The following is a 21,935-nucleotide window of genomic DNA, read 5'->3' on the forward strand; positions in this document are numbered from 1 at the left end:
AAGGTGCAAGTCAAACATCAAAGGAATATACATTGATGTGCTTGACCTGTATATACCCTGCCCTCATGATCTGAACATGGAAGCTCTCTTTTTCAGATGTGCTATCTCCCCTACCTGTGTCTGTCATTTCCTGCTTATCTACCACCCCCCTGGTTCTGTGGGAAGATTTGGGGAATTCCGTTTATATCTACTAGGGAATATGTGTCTGCACTACACCAATCTAATAGTGGTAGGAGATTTTAACTTACGCTTTAACTCCCCTAGACCCACTGAGTTGAGCACTGTGTTTGACAGCCTATCTGATCTTGAACTCCATCAACTGGTTCATGGCTCCACCCAAATATTAGGTAATGCCCTTGACTTGATCTTCTCAAAAGAATCCCTGTTGAGCCTCTATACTATAGAACCAGTGGTTTGGTCTGACCACTATCTAATAACTTGGGTCTTCAAGTCTCTTAGACCCCGACTAAGATCTTGCCACCAAAAATGTTGCTGCCCTCATGGCACTCGGTTGATACTAAAGATCTTAGCGTCCAAATACTTTTTAAGTGTGACTCCCTATGGCCTCTATCTCTGCTGTTTCTGTCTCAGATAGTAGACTGCCATCTCAACCTTGGTTCTCAGACCAAGGTGCCCGCCTGAAACTGAGACAGACTGAGCGCAAATGGCGCAAAACTAACAACCCTCAACTTAGACAATCCTATAGAGCCTGCTTTCTACCTATCTGGCAGACATCAAAAAGGCCCAAGCAGCTTTTTTTCCCCACAAGATTGAAACAGCTCTGTATCAACCCAAAACATTGTTCTCCATTGTTAAATCACTGGCTTCTTCAGAGACCCTTACCTCTAGGGTTAAACCTACCCATAATATCTGTGACAACCTTTCTCTCTTTTTTATTAATAAAATAGAGGTTATCCAGACCAACAATGCCAAAACTTTAGCAGCTTCAGCCACCAATGTGAGTAAGCTGCCACCTGTCACTCATTCTGTAAATTCTGCTAATTGGTCGACTTTCCCTCTTTTTACAGAAGGTGAAGTACTAATGGCTATTCATAAAATAAAATCATCTTCCCCAGCTGATGCTATCCCTATGGAGATCATAAAAAAGATCGCTCCTGATCTGCTGAAAGCCCTTACTGTGGTTGTTAATGATTCCTGCCAATCAGGAATTGTGCCCCCTGAGCTGAAATCTGCCAGGGCCATTTCGCTTCGTAAGAAACCCACTTTTGACCCTACTGCTCTCGCTAATTTCCACCTTGTCTCTTTGCTTCCTTTTCTTTTTAAACTTTGGAATCTTTAGTCACACACTTATTGTCTTCTTTTCTTTAATCCACTGAAGTATTTAACCCAGCAAAGGCGGGGTTTAGACCGGGCAGAGGCACTAAGAGTGTGCTAGTGTCCGTGCAGGATGATATGTCCAGGCTGGTTGACTCAGGTGGGGTTGAGGCCCTGATTTTATTAGACCTATCAGTGGCCTTCAACACTGTCGACCACCCCATTCTGCTATTATGCCTGGCTCAGATAGGAATATCTGTCCAGGTACTGGCCTGGTTTACTTCTTTCCTAGCGGACCGTACACAGACCCTTGCCATGCCTCCTTTTCTCTCATCTCCTTGTTATCTCACTTGCGGTGTTCCTCAGGGCTTGTCTTTATCTCAGATTTTATTTAACATCTATATCTGGTCATTGGTGTGTCTCATCCGCGCCCATGGCCTCAACTACTACTCCTATAAGTCAGAGTGACTTCAAAAAGAAACATGGGCCTCATTATGGGTTTGACGGTAACCGTGCCGGTGCTACTGGCAGGTTGCCGCTGGACCCGTAATGATTTACTGATGCCCGACAAACTGGTAACATCAGGGGATTACAACCCCGACAGTCCGGGAAGTCAGGCGCCGACAAATGGTAAGTCACCATTTTCCTCGGACTCTATGGGAATGGGGACCACGGAAGCACTGGTACCATTAATAACGGTGCCAGTGCTTCCGTGAAAACTCTATGGGCGGGTATCATTCTGCCCGGCAGATCTGACCTGCCGGGCGGGACAGCAACCACCTGCAGAGCTGTAATAAGCCAGTCTGAAAACAACGGTGCTGGTAAGTTTACCGGCACCATTGTTTCCAGACCGGCAAAGTTGTAATTTCTTTTTGTAGCATGACGTGTGCGTGTGTGAGTGTATGGTGAAAGGGTGCACACTTTAATGTATGGGTGGATACCTGGGTGTGCCTGTATGTTGAAAGGGTGCACACTTAAATGTAAAGGTGGCTGCCTGTGTGAGTGTATGGTGTAAGGGTGCACACTTTTATGTATGGGTGGATGCCTGGGTGTGCCTGTATGGTGAAAGGGTGCACACTTAAATGTGTGGGTGGCTGCCTGGGTGTGCCTGTATGGTGAAAGGGTGCACACTTAAATGTATGGATGGCTGCATGGGTCTGCCAGTATGGTGAAAGAATGCACACTTAAATGTATGGATGGCAGGCTGTACGTGTGTGTATATGTTGAATGGTGTGTGTGCTTGCGTTCAGGGTGCAACAAAACCTACATTTCAGGGGGCTAACCCTTCAAATGTTAACTTCATGGGCGGTGGGGGAGGGGCACACTTATTTGTTTGGGGGCATCTCATTTCTTTACACATTTTAATGAGAAATTTAATTTTAATTGAAGCTGGTGCAGCTTCAATGTTACAAGCAGTTAACTCTCTCCTTTAAGTTTGAAAACACCCACTTATGGACTGCTGTGAGAATGAGTGGTCTCCTGTTCACTCTCTACCCTTCCAATCACTCCCCTGGCATGCAAGTATTAAACCCACATCACGATTTCAATTGCCTAAAAAATGTGGCATTAGAATGCAGGTACTAACAGTGAAATGCCTGATGTTAGTAATTGCTGGGCTCTTATTAACAGCGAAACCCAGGTGCCATTTAACATCTGTGGCCTGTTCTGTCTGGCAACTGCTCTGAAGGTCAGTCAGGTCGAGTCAACATAGCCCAAAATATATGGAGGCACGGGGGGGAGTGCTGAATCCCAGTCAACTCAATGGTGCCACACCAATACTCTTGTTTCATACACAAGTACTGGAATGAGGTAGAAGTACATGGAGGTAATGCCTGATTTAGCTACCTGTAATCTTCATTACTGCTAGTCCCACTCTTCCTCATCCCAATACTTACCTATGAGACAAAGAGCCTCATACTTAAGCTCTGGGACAAAGAAGAGGGACGTGGAGGTAGTTCTGGGCCCAGGAGCTGATTTTGGAGGTTAGGGTAGGGTTGGGAGGGAGAGGGGATGTGTGAGGGGGTGGGGGGCAGGATTGTGCAACAAATCATCATGGCTGTCCATGTCCAGGCTAAGCAGGCATGATATGTGGTATTAGTGGTTAGAGAGGCATTTTGGTGCAGCCAGTCTAGTCATTCCTCAGTTTGGTATGACTTTTTTTTAACTGGGCATTTCTGATAAAGCAGTCCTGCTAAGTGAATTACCTGGCTAGACTGCCATTTGGGTGCTGCCAGTCTAGCCATTTCTTACTGCAGCATTGTATATTTTTCTGGGCATCTGTGATCAAATTATATGATATAAGTAATTTATAACGCGCCTGTACACAAGTGTTTCTAGGCGCAACAAGACAAGGGAGGGAAGATAGAGGGAGGACAAGACAAACAATTTTACTAGGCCTTGTGTCATTCAGATCGTATAAGTGCAAGAACGAGAAGAGCAAGGGGAAAGGGAGGGGGGAAGTGAAAGGGAGAGGGGAGGGAAAAACAGGGCAGCAATGCTCTGAGTAAGTGCAGCCAGGGCAGCGCAGCTCTGGGTAGTGCAAAGAGAACCAGGGACTGTAGGGTTACAGTTATAGCCATTAAGTGCATGGTAGGCCCAGATGCAGTGCAAGGGTGACTGATCAAGAAAGAGTCTGGATTCAGTGAGACTCTGAGGGTAGCCAAGCAAACAGTCAGTACAGCAGAGAGGTAGGTCAGGTAGGCTAGCAGGGGAGGGAGAGAGAGAGAAAGCAGAGGAGAAGAGGAAAGTTTTGAGCTGCTTCCGGCTCAAGTTTGAGATGGTCAGTGAGGCTATTCCAGAGGGAGGCACCTGCAGAGGAGAGGGATCTCTGCCTGGAGAAGCGGCTAACCCTTAGAGAGTTGTAGGTAGCTGAGCAAAGGGCTCGAGAAGGAAGATATTTTGGAAGAGAGCGTAGTGCGGGCCCCAGGCCCAGAAAGCTTTGTGGACAATGCAAAGGGTCTTGAACTTGATCCTTGCAGCAAGTGGAAGCCAGTGGATAGATGTCAGGGCTGGAGAGGAGATATGATCCCTGGGCTTGAGGCCAAGGATACGTCTTGCAGTCCTGTTCTGGAATAGTTGCAGAGGGTGGAGAGTATAGGAAGGCAGATAGAGAAAGAGGCTGTTGCAATAGTCCAGCCTAGAGAGAACCAGGGCTCTGGAGACAGTGAGCTTCTGGGGGAAAGTGAGAAAGGGAAGAGTCCCTTTGAGGAGGAGCAGCTGGTAGTGGGACTTCTTGGCGACATCCAGGATGTGAGGAGAGAAAGAGGAGAGAAAGAGAGAGTGGATATCTTTCTCCTAGTGCAGTGTGCAGCATATCCCTTCAGCAGCAAAGCATATTCCGCAAGCATGATAATCTATGACGGCCCAGAGTGCGGCGCGACCAGTGATTTCTTGCTGAGTTGGGGGGGCCCTCAGCATGGCTCGCAGGGGGGCCCCCGCATTTTGTGTTACGCCACTGTCCAAACCGCTCCGTCCTGCGGTGGTGCGGCACAGGTCTTATCCAACCTAGACTACTGTAACTCATTGTATTTGGCCCAACCGGCTGGCATCATACAGCGCTTGCAACGTATACAGAACCTGGCTGCTGGGCTGGGTACTGGCCCCCCATATGGAGCCCATATCACCCCGGTGCTACTTTCTCTCCACTGGCTGCCGGTTAGCCAACGTATCAGCTTTAAGGCTATGTGCATTGTACATCGGGCTGTCCACTGTCAAGGGGCAGAGTTCCTTCAAGCTAACTTTCTCCACTGACCTTCTTGTTGTCCCAAGGTTTCGCCGGACCAGTATAGGTGGCTGCACCTTTTCCATAGTTGCTGCCAACCTCTGGAATGGCTTACCAACTCCAATGAGAAAAATGTCTAATCATCTGCTCAGACAGCAGGTAAGCATGCACCAACATGTGTTACTCCCTCTGTCCCCACAGGCCATCCCCACCCCCTCTGGTCCCTCTGTGATATTCCCGTGTGCCTCCCCTTCTCACACACAGGCGTTGCCTTTTTTGCTTGATTCGTCTACCCTGCTCCCCCTCAACCTCCGCCAACCTACTTCTGCAAGAGTCTGTCCTGATACATTCTGGTTTCACCATCACCATCGTGTGGCCAATGCTGGATTTGACTTTTATGGACTTCATTCATTCATGGTGCGTCACCCTTTCTCAACTCTCATGCTGGACTTCCTTTGCATCTTGTACTCATGGTGGCCCTGAATCATGCTGTTCCCATCTTCATGATGTATCCTGGCTTGCAACATTATGTGTTACTACTGACTTCTGCAATTGTATTCACTCTCCACTCTTGCTTCTCCACTCTTTTTGACTGCTTACTCTCTGTTCTCTCTTCCTTTCCCTTCTCCCTTTTCCTATCTCCTCCCCTTACTTTCTTCTATGCACTTACTCTATCAGAATTGTCCCTGGACCTAATATGATAGCAACCTCGTCTGTTTCCTCCTCCCTCCCATTACTGTTTTTTTCCTCCCCACGCCCCTCCAGCACTATCTGAAATGTCGTCAGGCCTAGTATGATAGTTTCTTGTTTTGTTCCTCCCCTCCCTTTCTGCACCCCTCTCCCTCACCGGTTTTCTCCGGCTCTACCAGAAATGCCATCAGGCCTAGTACGGTAGTCGCCTGTCGGTTTCCATTTCCTTCCCACGCTCCCCCTCCCTTCCTTATCTATGTCTGAGCTCTTGCACTATTTGAAATGTCGTCAAGCCGAGTACGATAGTTAATTTCACATCATTACTGTTCATGGCCTGTAAGAATGTAATTGTATTTTCCCTTGTTCCATCTCTTGCCTTGAAGCGCTTTGAAACACATTGTGTATAGGCGCTATATAAATAAACTATTATATCATATCATATCATATCTGGCCTTTAGAAGAGCGTTGAAAACCACGCTCTTCTAGGTTTCTCTCTATGGCTCAATATCTGGGTAACTGATCACACTCTCCAGCGCCATGATGCCTTCAGGCGACCATGTGCTTTAGAAATGAATATAACATAACATAACATACCGGGAGACCATGCTATCATAGTGTTATTCTTAAGGTCAGAGTACATGGGATTCTTTTCCTCTTCATTTGGAGGTCTATGGTACCAATAATGTGTCCACCTTTTAGCATTGTATATCCTGAGAGTCAAAACCCCAATGTATTGGGGTTTTATCATGTTTATTGTCAGTTTGCTAAGAACTGCTCATGGTACTTGTTTATAAGAATCTGCCTAAGAATACATTTACTTTGTGCCCTTTCTTGCTTCCTTTGACTTCTTCAAAGCACTTTGCAGTTGTGATTGATGCTTCTGACAGAGTCATGGTGGTCTTTTTCTATAGAAAGATGATGAAACATAACATCCTATCTTTGTTCTGTCCTGCACGCCATGATTGTGACACATGATTCTCTTATCAATGGCGCATTTTAAGTGAAGAAAGAGTCCTGGTAATGTTTCCTTTTTTAAATTCGAACACACCAGAGACCTTTGGCATTTGACATCATAAAACAGGTTGGGCATTTTACTCAACCCAGCATGATTCTGTGATATCCTGTATTTCAAATCCAAGTAATGTAATATCATATGTATTACCTAGGTAATACAGAGATGTTTGGTGAAGATGATCCAGCACCAACTATAGTTGCTATGGAACAGGTTATGGAGCCTGCATACTCTTCTTTTTAATTAAGTGCTAAGTTTAGACCCACAAGTGCTTTCTTCTGCTTTCTCCGCTGTACAATGAATTAAGAAGCAATGATAGCACTTTTAGGGTCTCTGTTTGAGCCTTGTCGGGTACAGCTGGAAGTGTGGAGGCTCTGTCCTGTAAGACTCTGGGGGCTAAGGCTACTGCAGTGAAAGTATGATGACCATTGTGATTGACAGACTGCAGATGATCACAAGTATGTTGCTTCTTATCCTGCTTATGCTCAATGAAAGTCTTTACATCAACAACTGTGTCAAGACCCACAGAGATAACTGTGGAACCGTGGTGCACATCAAAACAGGCTTCATTGCCAAAATACTCATGTGTGTGAGCTGATCGGTTTAGTTTTATTTCCAAATGGGAACAAATAATTCCATTGTTAAAGTTGCCTTTGGTCATGGGGCTAGCTTGTATTTTCTGTTTGATGTATTCTGTCTTCACATGCCTCTGTGAAAGGCTATTTCAAAGAGACTTTAGTATACTTCAGTGCAATGGGGAGATATTGGCTCAAAGTTACTCACGCTAATATGAAGCTTTCTTTCTGCTCTACCGTCTTTACATAGAGTTGCTGTGAGTATTATATACGTTAGGAGTCTCTTTCGTTGTGTTTAATTTAGTGTAATCGAAATGCATTTGCAGGTTTTCCCCGGTGGGATTACTTTACAGCATACACTCCTATTATACGAGAACCACAATTGACACATTATTTAGTTCCTCGGGAGTGCCCATCCCCATGTGTGACTTCACCTTTATATTGATGTTAAAGGGCATGCTGTCCAAAGCATCAGTGCTCAGACCACAGTAAATGGTCATATAGGCTGGTCAGTAAAATGATGAACCATAGCATTCCTTCCACAGCTACTTGCAGTCTCTTTGCTATCAGGGGTGGCATTACAGAAACATTGCACTGGTGAAAGTACATTTAGCACTAGGGCAAACATTATATTCTTTCAATGTATGTTTGCTCCAAGGCACTAGGACAAGGATTGACCTGGTGCAAACATGCCTTGAAATACATTTTGAAATATCATGTTATTGATGTCTAGTACATAGTGGCATGTTTATGGGATTTCTCTACCACCTGTTGTTTACAGGACAGATGAATACTTTCCAGAGTTGTCCAATAAACCACCATTGCTTTTTTAACCTTGCTGTATGCAAAGAAGATATGTAGTAGGATGTTCTACCTCGTCACTGAAAATACGGTGGAGTCTTCCAATGCAATAATTACACACATTGTCTGAACACTGATGCCATTCAGCTAAGTCACTAGTTTAATACTAATGTCATGAACTCATGCATGCTAAACCAGTTAGTTAACCAGATCATTAAAGAGACTGGTTAGTGAATTAGAAAAGACCACTACGTCATTCTTAGTAAACACATACCATAAAGTGCATATGTAAAGACTGACATGCACATTCAGGCCAGGAACAGTTATCTGAGGGAAGCTGGCTGGGTCCTGGAAGTGTCATCATAGGCAGATTTCAAAATGTCAGCTATGTCTTCATTTAAATCCATTCTAAATGACCAATGCTGGTATGGGACTCAAACTGTACGAGGAAAGTATCATCAGGTGAAATATGTACATATTGTTACAGGTTGGCCCCCTTTGTTCACGCAGTGATATTTATACACGATGTTTCATTTGGTGAAATTATGAGCAGAAAAGAATAGGCAGTTGAGCATGTATGGACAGTGTTGCTGCTGCTGCTAGTCTCATCAAAGAAGTGCTACAGCTGTCTAAGCTTCATTTCTCTGCCAAATGCATTATGTATTAGTACTTGGTTATATTGCAGTAAAGTAATGATAACATTCTTAATGTTATGACTTGTACAATGTATCCTCCACTTGTTCCAGTAAAGTAACTCCACTACATTTCTGATGTTATTACAGTCCTTATCCCTGACGCATGATCTCCGGGGAGCTACCTGTCCCTGAACATAATGATCTCTTCTATACACCTTACACCAGAGACCTTCCTTAATTGCCAACACAAGTGTTTTTAAGTATGGACCAGTGGTGGTGTGGCAGATATTGAACATAATTAGCCTCTGTCTAAATCACATGAAGGTTGGAATGCACCATTTTATGTTTGAGTATAAAGGTTACTGTCCATGTATAGTATGTATGAAATATTTTTGTATGCTCTGTTTCATTTTTTTGGGTCAATTTACTGGGTCTGCCACAGGGAGCCATGCCATCATCAAGAAATACATACTAGGCAGTAGGTACTTAAAACCTTGTCCACATAATTGTGTAACGGTTTAGTGAGAGGCCACCCTCAACACAGGGAGTTTCTTCACTCCCCACTCAAGGTGTCACACAACAAACTGTTTATTGTCAGTTCTTTATTCAGACCTATTTCCCATTAATCTTTTGCCCCTTGGATCCCTCCCCCTGAGCAACCAATGAGCCAAGAACCCAGCCTGTATACAGGAAATATATTTGTATATATTTGAATGATAGATAATGGAGATCACACACGTCACTTTCTTTGTAGCTCACAATTACATTTCTTGTTACATAATTAAATCACACAAGCTGGTTGGGAAAAACACAAATCACAATGCTTTGCTTTCTACAGATTTCACTTCAAGGAATAGTCAACACTGGTCAATGAACAAAATCAATTTACATACACAATGCTGTGCAATTTCGATTTCCCTGCACGCTTAAAAGGATAGCAGTTTGTTTTACAGATTTGTGCAAATGGCAATTATTATGTCACCCACACCTTTGCATTATAATAAGCACAGGGTGATTTAGCAGTTTGTTTTCCAGATTCCCCCCCAACTTTGGTCTGTGTTGAGGAAGTCGGACAAAACAATTGGAATGATTTGGGAATTTTTCATTTCAGATCCCCCAACCCCCTTACGTAAAGGCCTGTGTTGCGGAAGCTGGACAGGAAGATTGGAATGATTTTTAAGAATTTTGGATTTCGGGCCCATCTTCCACTTAGAGGCCTGTGTTGGGGAAGCTGGACAGAAAGATAGGGATGATTTTGAGGAATTCTGGATTTCAGACCTCCCTCTACTTAAAAGCCTGCATTGGGGAAGTTGGACCAATAGGATTACCCAATTAAATCACAGTCTGTTGTTTTCAGCGCACACTGGGAATGAGCTTTGTTCATTTCTAATTTCAACAAAAATCACCATGTGGTGTTCTGACAAGGGAACGTCATTAAATTAATATTTAATTATTCAAGCCTCTCCTGTCAATTCTCTACTAATTATCTTCTGAATAAACCTTTTGTCCCAAGTATTGTTTCAAGAATACCAAAGCTTAACTACCACATCTTCCTGGACTTTTTACCTCCAATGCTTCACCCCTGCACTATCCTGCTTATATACCTGCTGACCTAAAAAAGACATTTGTTTTTAGCTGTGTGAGCATCTTGTCTGCTGTTGTTTAAATGTGTTTTTAGCTGTGTGCATATCTTGATTGTCTGCTGCTGCTCAAATTCGTTTTTGCTGTGTGCACAACCTGCTTTTCATGACAATGTGTTGACAAGCCCCCCCTCGGGGGTACTAGAGTACTACCTGTACCCTCACCCTCCCTCAGCTCCCATTGTCTCTCTGTTTGGTTATTCCCCTCAGCCCCACACTTGCTACCCCCTTCCTCTGCATGTTCACTGTTTTTTCTGTGCATATTACCTCCCCCCAGCTCCCAGTGTTTTTCTAGCAGTCTTTGGCCTGTTCCCCGCCTCCACCAATACCTACTGCTCTCCCCGTGCCTCTGTGGCCTCAGCCTGGTTAAGTGTACCTCACTCTCTGCAGTTTGCTATGGCACTCTCAAATGCTCATATCTTCACAAATTGCTTCTTTCCTTTCCTATCCTTCACCCCTTAATAATTCTGGCAGGAAGAAACTCAAGAACAACATACTGGGCTCTATCCCAGCCCTTCTGATTGCAGACACCTATGTCACTGCCTCTGCCAGAGAGACTCTCACCAACATTCTCTTTGTCGTTCCCTCACCTGACCTATGGACTCTCCATATGCCCGTTCCTCTCTCTTCCTGACCCATCAATGGTGGCACCCGCTGGGAGGTCCTTCTTGCCCTCTCCACCTCCAGGGTCATCATCAATGTCTACCGCAATGGTGTTCTTGCCCTCACTGGAACCTGATTCAAGGATAGTTCTGTAACAAGTTTTGACACACTTCTCTCAGAAGGCTACAAGATACTCTCTATTCCTAGACCAAACAGACCAGGTGGGGGAGTAGCATTAATCTTCCCTGAGTGGTTCCCTGTGTCTGTCATTCCCACTCAGGCCTACCCATCCTTTCAGTGCCTGGTCAGCAAGCTCTCCCTCTCTCCTCGCTCTTCACTCCTGCTGGCCCCCTTCTATCGGCCAACTGGTCAGCCCTCCCTCTTCCTATTGGAATGGGCTCACCTGGCCTCCTCTTCTCAACTCCTCCTACTGGGTGATCTCAACATCCATCTCGATTCACCTGATTCCTCAGGACCTTTCCGCAATCTCTGCAACTCTATCTCTCTTTCCTTCTTACCCTCTCGCCCATTGCACACTGCTGGCCACACCTTGGATGCTCTCATCTCAATTGACAATCCCCTATCTATCCCTCTCACTACTAACCTCTCCTAGACTGACCACCCTCTCCTCTCTTCTCTCTTGAAGCTCTATTCTCCTCTGGCATCGACAAGCCCAGCACTGCCTCCCATTTACAAGGTCATCTGACCCATGAAAAGAATGTCAGTAGCTGCCTTTGCCTCTACCTACTCTGTTCCTCCTGTTCCTGCGGCTGACTCCCACCATGACATAGTCCTCTAATTTGAACCACTCCGTTTCCAGCACTCTTGATGTTCGTGCCCCTGTCATGAGAGTACAACTGAAGCATACCAAAAAGTGCAACTTTTGGTACGACTCCGAACTGGCTGCCTGAAATGCAATTGCAGAGCAGCCAAATGGAAATGGGATTCCTCGGGCGCAAACTCTTTTTTTTTTTATTTGGCATTTTTATGGTTTACAATTTAGAAAACTTTTCGCTAAAATTAAGAATTTCATTACATTCATAAAATCAACAGGTAAAAAAAAGGAAAGGAAGCAAGAGCAAAGAAAAAGACAAAGAAGATTATCACAAAGAAATAAGATCAAATAGTCTAATAGTCATTTTGAGCCTAGCAATCATCCTTGCATACAAAGCAGTTCATCTACCCTCAAGGGGTCTTATTGTCCTTTTGAATAAAAATTCAAGTCTTACCTGGATTAAGAGCAAAAGATTTGCCACGGCTAATATAAGGTGTGTTTTCTCTCCCTCAATTATCAACCACCACCAATCCTTCATGGAACTGCAGCAATACTGCTTCAGAAAGTCTCCCATTTCCAGTTCTCGTTCAGCCAATAACTCAGGACAACTCAGAAGCAAATGTTGAATGGATTCAATAACATTTTTCTGGCGGCATAATCTACATGTAGGAGTAATATTTGCTCCTTTCCTCTCACTTATCAGCAAGTTTGATGGAAATAAGTTCAGGCGTAAATGTAGGTACTGTAGCATTAAAAATGGATTCGGAAACATGTTAACATATTGTGGTAAGGCATTTAGTTTCCGTGGCCAAAACCAAAAATCATCATAGTACTTATATTTATATAAGGATTCCCTCTGACAAACTGGCCTGCCACCTCCTGCAAAGGAAATATAGACTCTGCATCTGCTCCAAGAAAAGAGTCTTTATTCAAGCCTGCATCTCTGCAGCATCCAACAACACAGGCAAACTTTTCAAAGTCTGCAAGGAACTAGTCAATCCAGCCACAGCCTCCACCACCACTGCACTCACCCAGGCCTTTTGCTCAAACCCTGGCTGCAAACTTGTTGTGTTGTGTGTCTGGTTAGGTGGAATGAAGGGAGGTGTTAGGAATGGTATTCCTATTGTTTAGTTATTACCTGCTTTATCCTTTTTCCTGAATGCATGCTGTGTGCCTGCAGGTGTGAGGTCATGAATGGAATGCCTGGAGTGTGACTGACGGGAATGCTGAGTCTATGAGATTCCACCCAGGGCAGTTGGTAATGATGGAGTCTGGGTGGTGGGAGCCAGTGGATTTCCCTGGTACTGTACTTTCTAATCTCCTTCTGATGATTAAACCTGAAGATCACAGGTGGCTACCAAAGTACCCTTTATAATGACCCTGACTACTGGTCATAACACCACTTAACCTCAAAAACTCAGGGAATTCTACCCTCTCTCTCATGCTCTCCACCTCATACACCAACATCTCTTGTACCACCCTTGGCCACTTCTTCCCTTCCTCTCTCTTCTCTCTCCCCTGTCACGCCTGAGGAGCTCACTATACAAGTCCGGTCTGTGAAAGTCGCCTCCAAACAGGTGGACCCCTGATCTTCCAAAACCATGAAGGACAAAATTGATCCCCTCCCCCCAGTCTTGGCCAACCTCTGCAACCTCTCTTTCACTACTGGAGTTTTCCCAACTGCTCTTAAGCACTCCTTTGTACATCCTCTCCTTAAAAAACCTTTTGCTGACCCTTCCATTCTGGCAAACTCGCCCGATATCTATCACTTCTTTCCTGTGCAACCCCCTGGAGAAGTTGTCTATTTCTCAGCCTACCCTCCACACTGAATCTGTCGGTTGCTCCCATGACCACCAGTCTGGCTTTAGAGCATCCAGAGGCACAGAAACTGCTCTTCTGAACACCTGTGAAGATCTGATTTCAAATCTTGATTCTAACTCTCCCTCTGTTCTCATTCTACTTGACATTTCTTCTGCCTTTGATACAGTGATCCACAACACCCAGATCACATGTCTCTGTGATACCTTGGCATCACTGATCAGGCTCTGGCGTGGCTAACCTCCTTTCTCTCTGACCGCCCACCCAGGTGGAATTGGGGTCTTTTCTCTCCCCTATCATTCTCTCCACATGTAGTGTCCCCCAGGGATCTAACCTATCCCCCTGGTTTTCAATGGCTACATGGCCCTGTTGGCCCGTATGATAGCCACCTTTAATGATGTTTGTGATGTCATCTTTGATGTCCTGGGTGTTAGTCTTATCAATGCGCGTAGATGGTGCGAGTTATGTTTGCTTAGCTTACCATAATGGGGCAATGAGCAGTGTTTTTTGGTTTCGCTGTGAAGTATAACATTCCTTGAACAAAGTTTTTTTATTTTTACTGAATGTACATATATATATATATATATATATATATATATATATATATGGCTGGGAACGAAAACAAAGGGACTGAACATGTGATGTCGTCAGTGATGTCATCAGTGACATTTGAGATGATATCTTTCATGGTCTAGGTGTTAGTGTTAGCTGTGTGCAGGGGCGGTGGCAGGTTTGGCGGCTTAGGTAACCATAACTGTCGAATTCCAGGGGTTTTTTGGTTTTAATTTCAACCATAAAGGGGAGGTTGAAATAATGTTTTTAGTGAACTACACAGGTTTTTGGTAGGGCAACTTAACCATAACGTCCCCTCAACAAAGTTTTTTTTTAAGTGAATTCGACAGGTTTTTGGGAGGGCAACTTAACCATAACGTCCCCTTAACAAAGTTTTTTGTTGTTGTGAATTGTACAGGTTTTTGGAAGGGGAACTTAATCATGACAGTGGGCCTCATTACGACCCCGGCGGTAAGTGAATAACAATGCCGGTAAAGGATTACCGGCATCGCTTACCGCTCCGGCCGATTAGGACCTGATAAACCGCTATTAGCGGCACCGTAATTAACAGTGCCGTTAAAAGTGCCAAGTGCGCGGGCACGCGACCACCCATGCCGCAAATACCGGCAATGGCGCAAATAGGGGATCATCACAAGTCAGGCGGACATGCAAATAACGCCCTACTGAAGCCCAAAAAATACCTTACCGGCATGGAGCTAATTCTGCCATCGCGGACCACCCGTAAACGGCCATGTGCAGTGTTCCCAACTGCCACAGGTGCACACTATCAGCACAGGTGGAGGCAATACAGATTGGGCCAGTACAAAAGGAGCACACCCCACCCCTTCCCACACCCAGTCACCCTCCACAATGATTCCAATACTACTAGTAATGCTGGGGCTGGAGGACATGATTGCAGTGGAAGTGCTACAACAAAAACAACAACAACAACAGGCAGCACAGAGGAGACGCAAGAGGAGAAGGAGGGCAAGACAGGGCCAGCATGCCCCACCAGTGCAGCCAGTGGCACCACGCAGGCAGCCCCCAATCCCTCTCATCAGAGCCAGTCCATTCAACCTAACCCCTGAGCAGATCCACACCCTGTACCGTCTGGTCCGGGACACCATCACCACCATTGTGGACATGATACATGACGACATTGTCAGCCTGATTGAAACATGCACCGTCATCCCACCCCTACTGAAGGTCGTGTCTGTGCTCCACTTCCTGGCCACAGGCACCTACCAGCACATAGTGGGGCACATGCATGGCATTTCACAACCATTATTCTCACGTACGCTGAACCAAGTGCTTGATGCCCTCCTCAAGCACACAGACAACCACATTTCCTTACCACAGTCTGCCCAGGAGATCTCAAACACCAAAGTTGGTTTCCATTCACTGGCCGTCATCCATGGTTGCATTGGCGCCATCGACTGCACCCATGTGGAATTGGTGGTCCCACATGCCATGGAGGTAGCGTACCGCAACCGTAAGCTATACCACTCAATCAACGTGCAAATGGTATGTGATTCAAACAAGATCATCACACATTGTTGTGCCCGATTGCCCAGATCAACCCATGATTCAATGGTCCTGTGGAACTCCACGATACCACGCTACATGGAGCGACATGCAGGGCAGAGATCTTGGCTTCTCGGTGAGTCGCATGTTAGACTCATGGAAATGTGATATGGGTAGGTGATTGGGGTAGAGATGCATACTTCACCTGGCTGAGATGGGGGGGGATGCACACTTCACCTGGCTGCGAGTGCCTGAGGGAATGGACCATGCTCATACCCCAAAGCAGCCCAGACTGGACCTGACACCTGACCACATAATGCAAGATGTTAGCAGCCCTACCATGTAAACGATGCAGTGTCACAACCATTCCACAGCCATCTGCATGTGCACTGTACCAAATCAGACCGTATCCCCCTCAACACAATGCAGCTACAAGCAATTACTCTGGCCAATGCACAGCACCAAATACCATCAACTGAAAGGACAGTCCCCCATCACTACGTACAAAGGAGTCACATGAGGGTCAAATACATAAATAAACCACTACACTGACACAGAGGTCCAACTGAATTGCATGTCGCCATTTGTTGTGCATAGTGAGATCATCATGAGGCTGACATCAATGGTGCCAGGATGAAAGCATGCAAATTACTGGACATCAGCCAGATCATAGAAACAACCGCCAAGGACTAACACAGTGCATGAGCACTCACAAGGAACTGGACCCCCCTGCACCCACTGGTTGATGGCACGCACACCAGTCCATAAGAGGAATACACACATAGTGGTCACATCGTGGTCTCCATTCATGCATGGGAATGTGGTTCAAATCAAGAAATTAATGCATGCTATGGTGTCATTGAATGAGGTTCCATATGATGTGATGACTTACACATACATTGTTGCCCACATGCAGGTGATGCAGGCTATCCCTTGAAGAGGTGGCTCCTTACCCCAGTCCGGAACCCACAGAACAGGCACGAGGAGAGCTATAATCGTGCACATACACGTACCCGTGTGGTGATTGATCAGACATTTGGCCTCTTGAAGGCACGGCTTTGCTGCCTCAGCAGGTCTGGTGGGGCACTCCTGTACCGCCATGAGAAGGTGGCAAAGATCGTCATGACATGTGTCATGCTACACAATATGTGCATCACACGGAATCTGCCCCTGACGCAGAACTGCAACCACCTGACGATGAGGATGAGGAGGGTGGGGATGGGGCAGCACCTCAGGGAGGCAGCGATGCACAGGAGGGGCATGACAATCGTCAGGCTCTGATCAACCAATGTTTCTAGCACACATGGATGGGGAGTGTGACATGCAGATGGCACTCTGGGCACTGGGTGTGTCAGGGACATGGACACTGTAGACTGTTCACCAATAAAGCACACGTATGCAATAAGCAATGTCCACACATGTGAATTATGAGTTACCAAAATGTGTATTGAAGAATTATAACAAAGTGAACAAGCCCTCCACCCCACACACCCTCTCCCCCCTCCCCCCTTAACTCCCCCACACACACTCTCCCCCTCCCCCCTCCCCCTCAACTCCCCCACACACCCTCTCCCCCTCCCCCCTTAACTCCCCCACACAGCCTCTACCCCTCCCCCCTCAACTCCCCCACACATCCTCTCCCCCTTCAACTCCCCCACACAGGCTCCCCCTATCCCCCCTCAACTCCTCCACACACCCTCTCCGCCCTCACCCCTCAACTTCCCCACACATGGTGTGCAGTAGCGTGCGCCAGTGGTCCGCATGGCACCAGTGTGCATGGCTGTGCCTACTTGCCTCCCCCTCTTCCAGCACCAGGTGCCCCCCTGTCCGATCTGCACAGGTTCCTGCCAGACCTACGCACGGAGCTGGTCCTGGTTGAACTAGCAGTTGAAGATGTACCCGGTTGTTCTGAAAAGTGTGGTGGACGCATGGCCTGCATCGCTGCCACCATCTCAGAGAGGACGTGCCGCACTGATGCCAATTCGGCACAAATGTCCTTCGAGGATGACTCTATGGCTGATTTCAAGGATGCACCACATTCCCGATGTCATCCCTTACACTCCCATATTCAGTTATGCGCTGCGTGAACAGGCCAGTGAGCTCCTGCTGGTGCCTCTGAATGTTCTGGATCCCCTTTTGGGTGGTTGGGGCTGCGGTGGATCTTTGAGGGGTGTCCAAAATATTATGTTCCTCGGGCACAGTTGGCGTGATGCTGGGAGTTGCAGGCCATGAATGATCCGGAGACAGCCCATGCATGCTGGTGTCGCACATGCTGCATGGGACAGTTGTGGGGAATGCAGGGGGCCTGTGGCTGAAGTTGCAAAATGCAGCTGATCCTCTTCTTCATCATCAGAGACTGCTGCTGTGGCAGCTGTCTCGCCCACTGTGCTGCTTGCAGCTGATGCAGTCCCTTCTGCCGCTGCCACTTGGGTGCTGGTGGCTGTTGTGGGCGCTGTAGTGGGGGCCGTAGAGCACATTGGTGCTGTGGCCTGTGGTGTTGTCTTGGTCTTCCGATGTGGTGCCTGTTGGCCTATGCCCCTTGAAGTGGAGGGGCAGTGTTGTCCCTCCTCGGCCCTGGCCTTCTTACGTGGTGTGCCATCTTCCTTCCTGCTGTCCTCGTCACCACTGTCTGAATGCGTGCCTGTGGGGGACCAATAGAGGGAGAGGGTTAATGATGGGTCTACAGGCATCGGGCGTGCATCCATATGGAATGGCAGATGATTGACATTGGGGGAGTGACATACGGGTTGCTTGGCTTTTGGGTGGGTGATGCATGGAGGTGTCTGGCCTTACACATATGGGGTGCATTCTGCATGTGGACAAGGTGATGTTCTGCACTGCCTGTAGGCAGTCTTGTACTCAAGTGTCTGGTGGACCCTGCTCTATATAATTGCACTGTCAGTTCAGGTGGACATCATCGTGGTGGTATTAGCATTGCATCATTTGGGACACCTACCTGCATCGGCCGATGACGGTGCTCCTCGCTCCATGTCCCTGACACTGTGAATTGACTCTGCCCCTATGGTGGTGGCGCATATCTCCTCCCACGGTTGTAATTTGATGGGGGACTCCACACCTCCACCTGTTGCCATCCCCATGTTGCGGTTTGCAGAGAGTATGCTGCGCACGCGTAAACGCAGGTCATCCCAGTGCTTACGGCATTCTTTTGGTGTGTGGGGTATGGTGCCAACGGCACAGACTTTCTGGCTGACCTCCGCCCAAATCTGCTTTTTGCACTGCATTACTGGATGGGACATCTCGTTTGAGAAGACCTCATCTGCATGCTCCTGCAGTGTCTCCGCTAGCATTGTCAGCTCCTCTCTGGAGAAGCGCTCCTTGCTCAGGCAATCTCCCATTTTCTTCACAGCTTTTGGCATGGTTAAATGCAAAAAGTAGTGGTGGAGGTGTTTAAGAGTTCCGGGGTTCAGATGACTTCTGGTTGTGGTGGATGGCAATGGATTGTGTTTTTAAAGATGGCCACCATGCTCTTTCCCGTTCCTGTGCGATGACGCTACTTCCGGTTCCGCTTATTAACGGTCACTGCTATTAGCGGTGACCGCTAATGCCGAAGGCTTGGATGCCGGAGGAGCTACTTCCACTACAGACGGTGCCGGAAAGGGGGATTTTTCAGGGTTTTACGGCATGGTGGTGAGTTCTTTACCGGCATGGCGCAAAGCTTGTGCCCGCGAACTCGTAATGGGCCGCTTTTAGAGGTCTATTGCCAACACGGACACAGTAATTGCGCCATGCTAGTAATGACTGGTACTTAGCGCCCGGGTCGTAATATGGGCCAGTGTGTCAATGGAGGTGTTGTGTGGAATATACACTGTGATGATGTGATTTTGGGAGATATGTAGTATAATCTACGTACTTGATATACATTTAACATAGAACATACAGAACCACCTCCCTATTGATAATAGAAAGGGACGGACTGAGCGCCTGTTTCCGACGGTGGCGGAGAGGATCAACATTACCCAAAGAGGCGGGGGGTATCTGAAAATGTACTATTGTCTTACAGAAAAAGTGTACAACGTAGAAGAAGGACATAAAGATATTATAAGTAGTAATATGTAATTATGGAAACCTGAAGATGTGAAAAGAAAAGGACACATTTAATAAGCCTGTAGAATGAAATGGATGGTACCATTTAAAAAAAAAGGATGCCTCCATCGTAATCACTTCACAGAAACTCGGCAGCCTGGAACGACAGTGGATGGACACAGTAGGAAGAAGGGAGATTACATCAAAAGAGTGAGTGGAGGTCATTTTTTGTATATGTTTTTTTTTTTTTTTGGTATGTGGTGCAGAAGTAATCATTTCTTTCTGTTGTTTTGACTCAGAAATGGCTAGTTCTTTGGAATGGCTGGAGGAGTATTTTCCGCATGGGGAAATGTCTAAAGACAGCAACAATAATGGTACACATTGCTCTGCATATCCAAATAATGACCAGTTTTTTATAGGCATTTAACGTATGTATATTTTTTGTGAACAGACCAGGAAAGAAAAGAAGAAAGGGCAACAAACGAGACGGTTGGAGATAGGATAAAAAGGATTGAGCAGAAAATTGACATATTGAATGAGAATTTTAAAAGTTTACGGGAGTTTGCGGAGGACTGTGTGAGAGGAAAAGTTTGTTACCATTGCCCCACCTGTACCGGCCCCGCTTCTCCATTCCGTAGTGAAACTTCCCCAAACCTTGAAGAGGAAAATAGATGTTTTGACTAAATATCCATCCCTTCTTCCTCTCACAAATCTTCTCCTAATAACCAGCCCGTGTTGAATCCTAATTACCCCATATTTGTGTCAGTATCCGCTTCCCCCGCTATGTCTTTGGATTGAAGTGTGTGTGTGTGTGGAATGTTTTTGTACAGTAGCTGTAGTGAAAGAGTGTGATTAAAAAATATTTTTTTAAAAAGACGTATAATGTTCGAGAACAGCGCACCTGTTCGACCTATCCGTAAGGAATGGAATGTGGGTGCTGTAAAGGCAGTACACCTACCCTTATTAATGTCAAGTAAGATGGACTTGATGTTTGACCGCACCATCTGTTGAAGTTGTGCGTACATAAACAGAAAGGGGCATCCTAAGGACATTATACCTCGCTGTACCGCTTGTAAACGAGATGAAACATGTTCGTAGAACACACCAGATGTCCGGGATGGCTGTAAATGAGCGAAATGGAAGTGTGTGAAGGACAGGCACGGTGGCCAGCAAGTTTGTATGCAAACAAAATGGAGTTGTACTAAGGACACTGGAACTGTCCGTACAAATAGCATATCATGTATGCACTTGCACAGCAAAAACAAAGAGGTGATGGCTGGAAGGTTTAGAATGAATCTTAACCACTGGCATTGCTCTGGGCAACCCTCCAGACCACCGTTCTTCGCCTGCCAAGCCGTTACAGAAGGGGAAAGACCATATGCAAATCAGTCTTGGCCCCACCCCAAAAGGGGCAGTCCAGCCCAAACTGCTAGGTCACATCCCTTCTGCAAGAGACCACAAGCATCCCCAAACATGTTTCGCCCTTGTTGGGGCTCATCAGTGAGAGTATCTTGGGTCTCTAGGCCCAGCAGGCACGGGACCCACGTCTGGGCATACCCGTCCCACTCGGGGCGACAAAGCAAAAAAAAAGAGGTGATGGCTGGAAGGTTTAGAATTAATCTTAACCACTGGCATTGCTCTGGGCAACCCTCCAGACCACCATTCTTCGCCTGCCAAGCCATTACAGAAGGGGAAAGACCATATGCAAATCAGGCTTGGCCCCACCCCAAAAGGGGCAGTCCAGCCCGAACTGCTAAGTCACATCCCTTCTGAACGAGACCACAAGCATCCCCAAACATGTTTCGCCCTTGTTGGGGCTCATCAGTGAGGAGTAGCTTGGGTCTCTAGGCCCAGCAGGGACGGGATCCACGTCTGGGCATACCCTTCCCACTCGGGGTGACAAAGCAAAAACAAAGAGGTGATGCGCAGTACAACGGTAGTTATAGCAAACATCGCACCTGTCCCTAACTGTCCGTCTCACTTGTGTCACACTTTCAATTAGTTTGAGAACCCGAACACTGTCCGTAGGACACTTGCGCGCATTCGCACATTTGGTACTCTGCATTTGCTCTCCAGCGGACTTCCATTTCTGGCGCGGATATGTTCAGGACCTCATCATTTGACTGCACCCACGCTGAGCATGTGGACTAATTTGCGCAGTTTGTGTGCTTCTGCAAAAGTCCAAAAGAACTTGTAGACACAAGGCAAGGTATTGCAGAGAGTAAAAATATAATTTCACATATCCCAGACAATAGATGACCTGAGGACTT

Source organism: Ambystoma mexicanum, chromosome 2p (assembly GCF_040938575.1).
Source record: "Ambystoma mexicanum isolate Mex_15411 chromosome 2p, UKY_AmexF1_1, whole genome shotgun sequence".
NCBI classification, from domain to species: domain Eukaryota; kingdom Metazoa; phylum Chordata; class Amphibia; order Caudata; family Ambystomatidae; genus Ambystoma; species Ambystoma mexicanum.